Source organism: Cricetulus griseus (genome assembly GCF_003668045.3).
Source record: "Cricetulus griseus strain 17A/GY chromosome 1 unlocalized genomic scaffold, alternate assembly CriGri-PICRH-1.0 chr1_0, whole genome shotgun sequence".
Lineage (NCBI taxonomy): Eukaryota > Metazoa > Chordata > Mammalia > Rodentia > Cricetidae > Cricetulus > Cricetulus griseus.
The window spans coordinates 165,477,353-165,491,910 of NW_023276806.1; the positions used below are offsets into that span (position 1 = coordinate 165,477,353).

The 14,558-nt window shown below is 39.7% G+C and overlaps 1 pseudogene; it reads left to right on the top strand.

Moving 5' to 3' along the window:
* LOC100754115 overlaps positions 1–14,558 on the top strand; it is a 34,674-nt pseudogene that overhangs the window by 9,402 nt on the left and 10,714 nt on the right.

The window sequence follows — 14,558 nt, forward strand, 5'->3', positions numbered from 1 at the left end:
CACTAAAAGACCTATTTTAATGCAGACTTTTATATAAATGCTTGCATATAACATTCTGTTGAGAAAGGAAATGCTGGGAACACTTTAAAAGCAAAAATTACTGACTACTGACTAATATGGCAGTCATGCTAAAGATGAAGAAAGATGAAGAAGGAAATACAGAGAAAGGAAGTAGCTGGAAGTTGCAAACCAAATTGGCAGAACCGAGCTAAACCTTTGAACCTCCCAGGGAAACAGCACAATTAAGTGTATATTCTGAACTTGTCTAGTGACTATAGATTCCTTATGTCCCAAGTGGTATGATAGTCCAAAAGTGTTGTCACTTAGGATGTGTTAGGGGCCAAAAGATTGGTTGAAGAATTTAAGTTATATACATAAATCCAAGTCAACCACAGAACAACAGTGTAAGCATATCTGGTCTTTAAAATCTCTGAAAAGTGTGTAGCATTGGGTAAGGAATGTCTGTCCTCACATGAACTCATTGTACAGCATAAGCACTTAAAAGTAGTGCTATTTGTAAGGAAATATGCAAACTCACCAAAAAAGAGATACCAGATACTTTCAGGTGGCCTAAACTCCAGATCTTACAAGTACATTTAGGTTCTCAGTTCATTGACATCCTGTGGCTGGATTTGAAGGCCTCTGCACAAAACCGGAGGAGTGTAGCTAGCTTATGCAGTGAGATCAATTTCTCTCCATTCCTGTAATTTGGCCCCTTCCAGAGTAACAAAAAGAGCCCTGCGAGGTTTAGCCTTCCATCTAAAGACCGAGTTTTTAAGCTCAATTGCCTTCTAGCTTGTGATATGATAGGGCAGAATCACAGTGAGCACAGGAATGTGCCAGGTGAAATCCACATGTACAAGAGTGAGGGATGTGGGGCGAGGGAGCATGGGCAGGCACACTTTCAACGAGGGCTGTTTCTCAAGATGCCATGGAAGAGAAATAATGCTTTTTACGATTTTAAAAGAAGGGAGACCCATTATGTGAGCAAGAAATAAATATCTTTCAGTGATTCTTTGATGTGTTTCTATTAAATTGATTTTATAAATAGAAATGATTTCTGGGAGTCATTGACTTTAGACAATCAATACTTTCCCAGGTATGCTCAGGATATGTTTCAGTTGGGGGTTCTATTGTTGAGAAGAAACACCATGAATGACCACAGCAACTGTTGTAAAGCAAAACATTCAGTTGTGATGGCTGCTTATAGTTCAGAGGTTCCGTGTATTATCATTCCAGCAGGGAGCATGGCAACATGCAGGCAAACATGAGGCTAGCTACATCTTAATCAGAAGGCAACAGCAAGTAGACTGTGTGTCATACTGACTGAAACTTGAGCAAAGGGGACCTCAGAGCCCACCCTCACAATGACAGGCTTTCACCAACAAGGCCACACTCACTCCAACAAAGCCATACCACCTAATAGTACCACTCCCTTTGGCAGCCATTTTCTTTTCAACTATCACAGGATGTTAGTAACACAATGAATGGATAGCGTAAGAAGACAAATGGGAATAGTGAGTATCTTTCCCGGAGCCAGCGACATTAACAGAAAACCTACTCTCAGACCTTTTGCCTTACATGGAATTCACATAAGGATAGGATGCACATAGCTGCCTGTAAACCTCATTATGATGTCACTCTCAAGCTTGCATTTTTCCTTGGCTTTCTTCAATCTTACACTGTGCACACATCACAGAATTTACTGTTTTGTGCTAGCTCCACGAGACCTACGCAACAACATGCATTTTCCAAGTCTCTTTTATGTCCCTGTCCAACAATGCAAAGGAAGGCTTCCCATGTCTTGCACTGAGGCTTTTGTTAGATAGTGTATGGCTCTTAGTGGGAGCATTATCAACCTAAATGCCTAGTGATATACTACATATAAGTATATATACTTATATATTTTGTATATCATATATTTAGTAAATGTAAAATAATGTTTTCCTATGACTTTCTCAAATGTCCTTTGTGTTATTTTCCCTCTTCCATTTCTTTCCCTCTGTACTGCCGTCCCTCCCCATTCCATCACCCCCCTCCATTTTTCTCATTTCCAACCTTGTGGCATCTAAGCCATAGTATCCTCCTCTCTAGAACTGCCCCCCAGACCTCCAAGGTCAGGTCCCTTTTAACTTTCCTGGCTTCTGTGGTTACAATAAATGCAATTAACTACCCATGACTAGGAAGGTCATAGACACTAGGGGAGAGGCCACTACTGTCACTTTCCTGAACAGTATAATTTCTAACTGAATTCTAGATATTTATCCTTATAGCCACAGATCAAAGATACTTCTTTTTATGGCAGACAGAAACCAACCCAGAAATCTACAATTGCTCAAAATGCAGAGAACAACTGACTATGGCATGCCCAACCCCAATTAGTACATCAGCCACATAACCCCTACACTTCAGGGTCAGAGAACATTTCAGAAGGTAGGGAGAAAAGATTGTTAAGAGTCAGGGGACTGGGAAATTGGCTGTGGGATAACCTCTTCTGTATGTGGCAAGGAAGCTGCACCCATGCTTCTCAAAAATAAAATCACATCATCAAAACTTGCACAATGACACCACTTAATATGCCAGTGTATCTGGGGAAAATTCTCCAATTCCTACCTCTACATGAGGTATAAGTAATTAATGGCTACTAAGAAAATGAACATCAGTCTTCCCAGGCTTGAGTTCTCTGCTAAATTACCCAATCCAAAGAGGTCCACTCTAAACAAATACACATATAAGCAACACTAAGGGGACTAGCAGGCTATGCTTATACATACATGTGCATATGCATAAGAGATACACACCTATACATAACATATATATATGTATATATATAGTATATGTGTAAATAACACAAGGAATATATAATTAAAGAATACAAATGTATGAATATAAATAATAATATATCACACATATGTAATTATAAAACTAAAGAAGAGAGCATGAGTTGGAGAGGGAGGAACCCAGAAGGAGTTGCAGGGGGGAGAGGGAGTGTTGTAAATGATGTAAAATGCAATACTTAAACATATAAAATTCTCAAAAACTTAATTATGAAGTTATATTTTAATTAGATTATAAACTGAAACATTCTTATCAGGCTTCTGTGGCCATCCCTGGCATTGATTAGCCACTCATTATCCTTTTGTCCCCCATCTCCCTGCCCATCCCTGCCTAAACTTACAACCCTCAACACCCTCCCATTCTTTCATGTCACATGTGCTAATCTTTCTCCCAAATCTGTTCCGAGTAAATCTTATTACTTCCTTCTACAAATAATACACTGGATTTCACCATCACCAGCTGACATACCTAAACTCACAGATCTCATAACCACAAGTAGGGTTTTTCCAAACCAAGATTTAGCTCATTTCCTTTTTCTATACCTCAGGGTTAGGGCTTGCTTGCCAAACTTAGAAGAGTTCACAGGCAGTGAAATATATCTTGAAAGTTTACTGACTAGTTTTAGGTAATTTATATGTTCAATATATTTTTATTTGGCATTTGATTAACTAAAGTCCAGGGTTATTGGCTTTCAGGAGATGTATCATCAAGGTTGTGGAATACACAAAGAAAATGAGCAGAAGCAAGCCACCAGGAAGAACTCTGGATAAACATCTATGCCCAAGAAAAAGAAAGATCTGTAGGTGGGTGGTAATGTGATTAAAGAAAATTCCTTAGAACTACAACAATAATGCTATTATTATTAATTAACTATTAATCTTTCCTGGGGAGTAGCACAAATATTTGTGATTTCTATTATCCATGCAATAACCCTTCCAAATAAGTTATTGGTGTAAAGTACAAAGACTCTAAAACTTAATTCAGTTTTAGCTCCACCAATAAGTCAGAATTCTTTAAAAATGGTTCCAGTCACACATGGAGGAGGTGAAAGGTTCAGGCATTATGCTGACCTGCCCCTGTTACCTGGTGGAACAGGCAGTAACCTGGTCAGTCCAGGGTTCCATGGGAACTAAATCTGCACACAGGTGCAGAGGACCCCTTTAAAAGACAGACCCTGCCCATTTACCCTCTCTCTATACTCTCTACTCTTCTCTCTGCTTCTGCTCTTCTCTTCTCTCTGTGTCTTCTCTCTGCCTCTCTATGGCGACCAGCCATGGCGGTCAGCCATTAGCCATGTTCCTCTTCTTTCTTAGTCTCTCTACTCTGCCGGGCCTATAATAAACCAATTAATATGTCTAATGTCTCTTAGTCTTATGTCTCATCCACCTTCTTTTCTTCTTTATATCTAATTTAAGCAAAAATCTAACAGGAGGGCCTAGGCCTTGCCCAGGATGATGTTGTGGAATTTGGGGAGCCCCCCTCAACTCGTGGAGGGCCCTACTTTCTATAGGAAATGGAGGGGAGGGAGGGGGCTGGTGGGGGTTGGGAAGAGAGGGAGAGAAGGGATTGACATGTGAAATTATAATTTTGTAAAAAGAAAAAAAAATAAAATATGGTTCCAGTCTTGATGTTTTACAAAGCCCACACACTCTGATATCATAATCCTAGGGTTCAAATCTATGTGTTTGTTATGAAAGGTAAATGCCCTGTCACTGAGTGGTATCCTCAGAGCAGGAGGAAGTATTATTATCAGAACAACATTTCCACGTGTGTTAAGACAATTCAAGGAAGGGGACAAAGGAATATGTGTTATGCCTCGGGAAGTATTGAGGAAGAGATGGACATCAAATTGGCTTCTACAGGAAGATGAACTTTAGGCGTGCCAAAAAAGAAAATGTGAAGCAGGGTGGCTAAGCATGTAGAAAAGAAATGAAATGGTGAAACTAAAGGAAAATGAGGTGGTAATCGCAGCAGAGACAATTCATGTTGGGAAGTCAGGGACAACGGGAAAATTAAGGGAATGAACCAAAGGGGCCTCTTCTTACCTGAAGGGAGAAGACACGTTTTTCTTCAGTACTGAGAGCATGGAGAAACACAATGAAAGGGGTGTGTCGGGAAGGGGACTCTTGACTCTTGAGGCATGTGCTGCCTGGAAAGCGTTCACAGCAGGAGCTCGAGTTGTGAAGGTATGCTGTTGCAGCCACCAGTGCAAATGTCACTGCTTGTGTTCCTACAGTGACAAGCAGACACAGGTCTACTGATGGGCCTCCTCAAGTGTCATACAGGAACCTCCAAGTCATTTCCACAACTGCTTCAAAGCTGACCTCTGTCTGATGTTCTCTCTTTGTGTCCCACTAAAATATTGTGACCCCAGCCTGGGAATTCCACTTAGTGAGTGGTCTCTCTCATTGGCAACCATTCAGTCAAACGATCCAAGTCAGCTCTGCCAGGGAAATATCCTCTTCTAACATCACGCCCCCAGCGCTTACTGATTGACCGTCTCTCTAATGTAAATCCTGCAGCCATAGGGTAATGTGGTAGACATGTAGCTTCAGGGCTGGCACAGCAGACAAACCTGGAGACATGCCTCAAGTGCAGTCATTGTTAAGGAAGGTAAGACCTCGTATGGAGCAGAAAGCGGTGGATCCTGATCTGAGAAGTCAACGCGGGCTTTCCGAGGGACACGACAATAGAACTGAACTCAAAAGGGTGAAGGGGTTTATGTGATGAAAGAAGGGAGAGAAGTTCAGAGACAGAAATATCATCTGAAATGTCACTGAGTCAGGAAAGGACACGGTGTGCAAAGGAAAAACAGAGTTACAGATGACTGGCGGCACCCTCGGCATCCTCGTGGACTTTGGCTCAACTACTGCGGTTGTTAAGTGTTTTCTTTCCTTTCTAGAATGACTTTTCCCATTTCTCACCTTGCTGCTAGGGAGACACTTTCAAAATGTAAACCTTACCATGCCACAAATTCCACAATGGCCCCCCACTGCCCGCACAAAGGTCACATTCCCAGCGTGGGGTGCACAGGAATCTTTAGTTCCCTTGCCTCTGTCCCCCACCCCCTCCAGCACTAAATGCCAATGCTTCCGTTTATGGCTCTTCAAAGCAGTGATGTTCGTCCATCTACTCACGCCTGTGCCAACTGCTAGTTCCTTTGCCCAGGATGCATTGGACTGCCTGGAAAACTGCCACTCAATGCAGGCTCTGTGGTTTGTAAACAGAGGTCAGCAAACCAGAGCCATGATGCAAATTCAATGCCTTGGCAGTTAAAGTATGCTCCCAAATACCGAAAAATGGCTTTTACATTTTTTAAAGTTAAAATTAAACTAAAGGAATAATGGAATGTGATATGTGAAAATGAACTTAAATGCAAATGCCAGTGGTCATGTAAATGTGGCATTTTAGAACACTGCCATGCTGGTTAGGTCATATATTGTTTTTATACTGTGACAGCTGAGTTGTTATAAAGACCTTAATGCAAAAATATTACTGCTATCTGGTCATTTATAGGACAAAGTGACTCATCTCTGCTTTACTCCTGTCTCTCTAGGGAGCTCTCTGGACAACCCTTCCCTGGAGAAATACCATGTTCTCAGATGGAATCCCATGGCAAACCTTGCACCCAGATCCCATTAGCTGAAGTCAGGGCTTAGTTTTGTACATGCATATACCTTGGCATCTCAGTATTTTAATTTCTTCACTGTACCATGGAGGCCAAACCACCCCCCATCTGAAGAATTTTGTGAAGACCAAAGGAGTAAACAGAATAGGTGTTTAGGGCAGAGCCTGATATACAAGGACAGTTTGTTGCCCTGCCTATATTAACATCTTCCTGCTGATGCATTTTATATATTCATCAACTGATACACCTTACTGCATTTCAGTTATATCCTCATGTGAGGTTTTTTTTTTTTTTTTTTTTTTTTTTTTTTTTTTTTTTTTTTTTTTTTTCGTGCAAAAGATGAATCTTAATTGATGCTTCTGGAGCGAAAAATGAATGAAAGTGAATGGAGTCATCACACACCGTGGACTGAGAATAAATGCATGTTGTGTTGAGAACCATTGCTGACAATTAATACCCACATCATCTCTTTTGTGCTATTTTCCTTTATGACTACTTTAACTGGGTTTCTAAAAACCAATAAAACCAAGAACCATTTGCATTCAAATGCCAGAATACATAAAGCATTTCTTAAAGCCAAACTAGAGGGCTATATTACATATCAAGGTTTTACAAGTAAGTGCCAAGAAACTAAATGTGAACTTTTATTGCCTTGAGGACCATTTCCTGACTTTTATTGGAACCATTCTAGGAAGTATATTCACACTTTCTGTTGTCCTGGTGCTCTTCTATCAACTTCTTTTTGTGTCTTCGTGCTGCCTTTTGCACATGAGGCTGCATTATCCAACTCAGCTTGGAAGCAAGAATAGATATTAATATAATGTAAGAAATTAGCAATAAATCCAAACCTTAGAAGACTAACACACAGACACCACACACACACACACACACACACACACACACACACACACACACACACACACGGGGGAGGGGGGAGATTTCCCACAGAGCGTTTTCTCATATGTACGTATGTATTATGTATGTATATACATATGTATGAATGATGCAGATTCCAGCTTTAGTAGCTGTATCTATTACAGGGGCTTAGCACAGGTTGTTCATTTCCCTTCAATTATTGGAGTGGGTTACCTGCAATCTCTTTCTGGGAAACATTTGAAAATCCCTTATTAGACTCTTGAATAAAAAGAGTTAGAGCAACGGTTGTAACTTTCCTAATGCTGCGACTCTTTTAATATAGTTCCTCATGTTGAGGTGATCCTCAATCATAAAATTATTTCATAACTGTAATTTTTCTACTGTTAGGAATCAAATGCAATGATCTGTATTTTCTGATGGCCTTAGGTGACCCCTGTGAAAAGGTCATTCAACCCCAAAAGGGGTCTCAAGCCACAAGTTGAGTCCCATGACCCACAGGTTGAGAACCAGTGACAAGGGACAAGTTTAAGGCAGTAGCAGAGTTTTTGTGTCAGACAGAATGGTCACAGCCGGGCCAGTTGTAAGCATCAGCTGTGGACTCATGTCTGATTCTCACATGTTAAACCTCAGAGGACAAGTGCTTATGATCTTCCTGCAGTGTTGTCATAATCAACAATGCAGAAGTCTTTTTCAAGATCATCCATGAGAGGAGAGAGGTAGCAGGAGGGAGAAAGACCTTTCACCTGGTTATTAGCCTTGAATTGCAGCAGATCCAGTGTTCAGTGGTGTTGGTAGATGCATGGGCTGCCGTCTAGAGTCATCTAACAATGCCTGCAGCTGAGTTCTGTGAAGAAAGTTGTACCAATTACGAGTGTTACCCTGAGTTCAGCACACAGGTCCACGAAGCACAGAAGAGGCCCACTGCAAACTGGCAAGTCAAAAGCTTGCTAAAGACCAGACTGGCTAACCTGAGACCTTTAGGAAGGATCCGGAAGATGCAAGAGTAACTACTTCAAAAGCTTCATCAGATCATTTTGTGAGCATCTTGGACAACAAGGAGAGGGAAATCATTTAATACTAACAACTACCCTATTAAGTCAGTATAATTATCTCCTATTAAAATGAGAGGCTAGGAACTGATTGGTTATGCAAATTAAGTGGCACAGTGAAGGAGTAGCCTATCTGGGATTCAAACCCAGGCAATCCTAGTCCTGTTCCTATATATTCTGTAACATTTCCAGTGTAATAGCCATCTTTAATTAAACATGTGTTATGTTACATACTATGCTAAGGACTTTATATAAAGTGTTATCTCTTTCAAACATGCTTCAGCCACCTCTTACTTTATAGCAAAACGTAACAACTTAAAGACCATTTATTTGACTCATGAATCTGCACTGCAGTCTGGGCCTTACTCCACCCAATGCCAGCTCAACTGAGGCCTTAAGAATCTGCTTTCAAGATGGCTCACTCACACACTGGGAAGTTATTGCTGTGCAGAGGTCAAGACCAGGAGTCTGACTAGCTCATTCTGTGAGTGTCTCCATATGGCCAGGGCTTCATTGTAGCTCTATGGCTCGGTTTCAAGATCAAGCATTCCCAGACAGAGCCAGATGGAAGTCTTTATGACTTGATCCAAAGGCATATGGCTCCCCTTCCATCCTGTGCTACTGGCAGCAGCCATCCAAAAAGCTTGCTTAGGCACAAGGAGAGAAATGGAGACACCACTCCTGAAGGAAAAGCCACTCCTGGAGGTGCTGCAAGGGCCTAGAATGAACATTCTTGCAATACTTTGGGGGAAATATGTTTATACACAATATGTGATTTAATCTTTATGGTCTGAAGAAACTTAGGACATGGGTTTTATGTCCTCTTTAAATTAATAAAGGTAACTAGCTGGACCATAGCTCTCTACAGCTGATAGGAGATGAGAGAGAGGACCTATCTGTTTCAGTTTTCCACACATTGTATTAGTTGCAGCTTCAGATGCTACCTCCTCATTAAGACCTGTTTTCCCATCAAAATTATCACTTCTTCCTTGTAACATTTCACGATTTTTTACATGTGTCTATTACTTTATATGGCACTCTTATATATCAGAAAGATAAGGCCTTAGAATACAGTGTTAAAAAGCAGAGACTCCAAATCCAGACTGCTTGAGTTTGAACCCCAGCCCTGAAGTTTTTTGGAAGTTGTATTTGCTACGGATGGATACTTGACCTCTCTAAGTTTCCTGGTGGTCACACTAAGGATAAAAATACCATCTTCTTAGTCAAGTTGTTAAGGATGAGTGTGTTAATTTTTAAATGCTGCCACATGGAAATTGCTTGCAAACTATTAGCTCTTGGGCTGGAGAGATGGCTCAGCCTTTGGGAGCACTGGCTGTTCTTCCAGAGGACAGGGGCTCAATTCCCAGCACCCACATGGCAGCTCAGAACTCCAAGTTGTGAGCCCTCTGGTCCCAGGGGATGTGACATCCTCTTCTGGCCTCCAAAGGCACTGGATGCACATGGTACACGAACATACTTGCAAGTAAAACACCCATATGCACAAACTGTAAAATAAAATATATGAAAATGTTGGATACTGTTTATGAATATATTTTATGTCTGTTTTCCATGTTAGATTGTTATCTTTTAGGGGTCAGTGATTCCTCCTTCTCTTCTTCCTCCTCTGATAATAGATTTCATTTGCATAGCAATTTTATGTTCACAGAAAATGTAAGGGGATGTGCAGGGATATCCCATGTGCTCTCCGTTCACATGCATACATCGCCTCCTCTATTATCTATCCCCTACCAGAATAGGGCATTACTAAAGTTGGGAAATCTATACTGATGGATCACGTTGTCTGGAGTCCATGGTATCTATGTTTTAAATGACATCTTGCCTTAGTCTTTGTTCTATTGCTGTGAAATGACACCATGACCATGGCAACTCTTATAAAAGAAAGCTTTTAATTGGGGGCTTGCTTGCAGTTTCAGAAACTTAGTCCATTATCATTATGGTGGGGAGCATGGTGGCACATAAGCTACTGAAGTAGCTGAGATTTTTACATCATGACCTGCAGAGAGAGAGACAGAGAGAAAGATAGATAGATAGATAGATAGATAGATAGAGAGAGAGAGAGAGAGAGAGGGCCTTTTGAAACCTCAAAGCCTACCCCAAGTGACATACTTCCTCCAACAAGGCCACAACTCCTATTCCTTCAAATCCTTTCAAAGAGTTCCTCTCTCTGGTAACTAAGCATTCAAACATTTTAACATACAGGGGCCATTCTCATTCTAACCACCACAAATCCTTTACTTCGTTGTATTTTCAGCAAATATTCTACCCTGATCTGTGACTACCCTTTATTCTCACAAAAAAGCAAAAGATTTGAATTTTTTTTTTTTACAATTACCCTTGCTTGTGTTTCTTGGACATCCCAAACCTGTAATTTGCTGCCAATATTAATTTGATCAATTTTCAACTATCACTGATTCAAATATTTCTTATGCTCATGTCTTTCCTCTCCTTCTATCCCCATTGTGGGTATATGCCTTCATGCCCCACAGTTTTAGGGTAGTCTGTTCTGAAGTTTATTCTAGTCTTTGTTATTGCTCACTTTCGACTACCAAGGTTTCTTTTGGGCCATCTTCTGCTCAGATTTTTCAGTTCATTTACAAGTACACCATGGGAATTCTTCATTTCTGTTGTGTGCTTTTCAATCCCTGGGTTTGTATACCTTTCTGCTTCTATTGGTTATCTGTTCTTGCATGAACTCTACTTTACCCATTAGATGCCATATTAACACAGTAATTATTGCTGTTTGAATTCTTCATCTGATAATTCCAAGATGACTGCCATACCTGAGTGAGGTTCCAATACTTTGTCTATGGTTGGTTTTGCTATTTTGTTTGCTTTGTAGCTTTATCTTGATAACTTGCCATTGCATACAAAGTGGGGAAAAAGCTGAGGTAAAAACAGTGTTAACAATGTGATAGCAACATTGCAAAGTAGCAGAAGCATTCTCAGTAGGTCTCAGTGTCTTAGTGAGTGGAGCTTCTGATTTGTAAGCTTTGCAAATGCCTCTCAGTGATCTCCTGGATGATTAAGTTAGCAGAATTCTCTATTTCTATTCTTCATTGGTACACTGGAGGAGCCTGAAGCTGGGTATTTTCTGTCCTCCATGTGGACACCAGCTGGAGTTGAGTGTACTGATACCTCCTCACCAGAAGTTTAGGATCTTGCTAAATGATTTCTCTGGAGAGCAGACCTTGGTAAAGACAGGATGCTTTAGTGTATTTCAAAATGGTTTCTTTTTCTGTCTGCCTGCTAGAAACGGGGGGATTTATCTTTGATATTTACTGTGAGGTCCTCCCAAAACTCTGGGAGGTAAAGTCCACAAAAGTCTGAGGGCCTGCTGTGACTGAGTACCTCAGAACCCTCTAACTCCCTGTGGATGCAATGGGGGTCTTTGTAGTTGCTGCCACCACAGGTGTACACACCAGGAACACATCAGTTTCAGTTCAGGCTTTCCTCATTAGTTTCTTCTCCTCAGGGCAAGTAGTGACTCTTTCTCCATTTTTGCCTTTCTGTGTCTCAAATCTGGGGTAAACACTCACATCTCTTTAACAACAACAACAAAGCGTTATTTGTTTTTTGGTCTTGTCAGCTTGTTCACTTCTGGATGGAATAGCAACTTCTAAATTTCTTACATGGTAAATTGGAAACCAGAAATCTGTATTTTTCTTAACCCCGAGGTTTACTCATGAGCTCAAAATACACCAATTGTACTGAATTGAGAGAGTTTGGTTATCTAACTTGTTTTTTTCCAGGGTTCTCAAAAATGCAATTAGTAAAAACATATTCCCCAAATTTTATTTAAAATGAAAAACATTGGAAATAATAAACCAGCTAGAATAGTAGAAATTTAGTTTTAAAAAGCTGAAGCATATCACAGATGTGGAGAATGAGAACTATATTCTGTACTCTTTCATCTGCTGTTTAACTGATCTCATAATAAAGCTTTTTAAAGAAAACCAGAAATTATGTTTACTTGTGCTTTCACTGATTGATAGATAAAGAAGCTTAACCTCAAAGCAGCTAGCCATTTTCTTGCTTAGGCTGCAAACTGCAATTAAATCCAGGATGTCAGTTAGCCCTGTTTACTTTCTCTTCCTCTCCCTCATTTCCTTAAAACAAAATGAATGTCAGTGTAACATCATGACTGGAGAGCTGGGAATTTATTTATTGATTGATTGATTAAAATAGTTTGTGCATGCTTACTGTTTATAAGGTCCTGATATTATTAAACAAATGAGTCGCAACTATGGTCCTCAAAGAAGACAAACATGAACATAAGTCACATCCTTGCTGTATGAGAAGACTGCCCAGCATATGACAGCCATTGTCATGTACTGGTGGGAAAATGTAGACTTAAAGTCTAAAGGAGATACACACAGCAGATTTTCTATTCCAGTTATATCTCCTAAAATGTATCACAGTTTATTGGGGAATATAAGTCTAGATAACAGCAACTATATGGCTGAATCATTGAGTCCTTTAGAAAGTTGCTCTGGGCCGGGTAGTATGCTATGTACTAATATCCAAGAATGAGCAAAAGTAGGTACTATTTCTGTCTTGTATAATTTTTATCCTAGTGCAGAACTTAAAAAGTGAAATGAGAATAATTTCTCTTCTAAAAATACAATGGGAATGGTTTCTACCTCTATGTTTTAAAACTTTCCAAGTTAAAAAAAAAGATGTAACAAATATCTGATAAAGGATTTAGTATGGGAGTTGCTAGAAAGAGGACACAGAAATCAGAAAGCAACATCTTAGTTAATTAAAGCCTAAATGATTGCAACCTTAGCTTCCCTAAACAGAATTGTGGGAAAGGAAAGCTATCAAGGGGCAAAGGTAATACTATATGTAAAAGACTCTAACGGGTAGTCAGCTATGCATGAGTTAAGAATGGTTTGAATGTCAGCAACAGGGGTAGAGCAGCTTAAGGTACTGGAGTCTACACCAAGACATGTCAAGGAAGACTTTGTAGGCAACTTCAATGAGGTTGGTGCATCAGGAAAGTACAGCAATGTACAATTAAAACTCACTGACTGCATTATAGGGTCAAATGGATATGAAAGACATGTGCAACAACCTGAAACTGTATTTAATTTTGAAGTGTTAGATCCTGAAGTAATGAATCACAAGAAATACATCCTTTGGTCAGGTCCTGAAGAAAGACTGGTCTGTCCCAAGTTAAGACAGATACATTTCATCCAGGGGGGAACAAGGATATGCTGTTGGGTTCCATGTAGAAGAATCAAACACTATATATGTATATATATATATATATATATATATATATATATATATATTGTTTGATATATATATATATATGTATGTATATGTATATGTGTATATATACATATATGTATATATACCTATATGTGTGTGCATGTATACACATACACACACACAGAGAAAGAGAGAGAGAGAGAGAGAGAGAGAGAGAGAGAGAGAGAGCATAGCTATAGCTCAGTGGTCAAGCATGTGTGACACCATGAGTTTGATCACTAATATCACAAAGCAAACAAAGAATAGAGACCAAAAAAAAAAAAAAAAAAAAAAAACCATCACCATTCAGGATATTATAATGAATATCTGCAATATAGATAACAAATTTATAAACATGATTGCATAATGTTTATAAAAATTTGGAAAGAAAAAAGGCTATTGCATTTCAGCAAACCAGAATGATTTCTGCTTTCTAGTTATCTGAGGATTGTTGAAGACCATAATAGATAACAAGCGTCCAGATGTCACATAAGGGGAATCAAGGCTTCTCTGTACAATTCCCTAGTAGAACTGACTTTCTGGCAAACACAGTCTTTGTCTATGCCCAGGCATCTCTTTGAGGAACTTACATAAGCTCCTCATGGAAATGCCTGGGCATAGACCAAAATGGCGCCTGCCTATGTGATGCAACCCAATGCTGCCTCTACTTGCTGCAATTTTCCCTTGTGCCTCTGGGTGGTAATTACAGATTGTTTGATCTTGGTCAATAAAATACTATTCAATTTCCCCTAAAGACATCAGAGATGCATTTATTGCAGTAAAAATATTTTCCCATGCCACTATTTGAATCTGAAGCCTGGATGTCTACTCATTTAATTTCTAGCTATGTACATAGGCTTTTTAACATACAGAATAGGTACAAATTAAAAGTA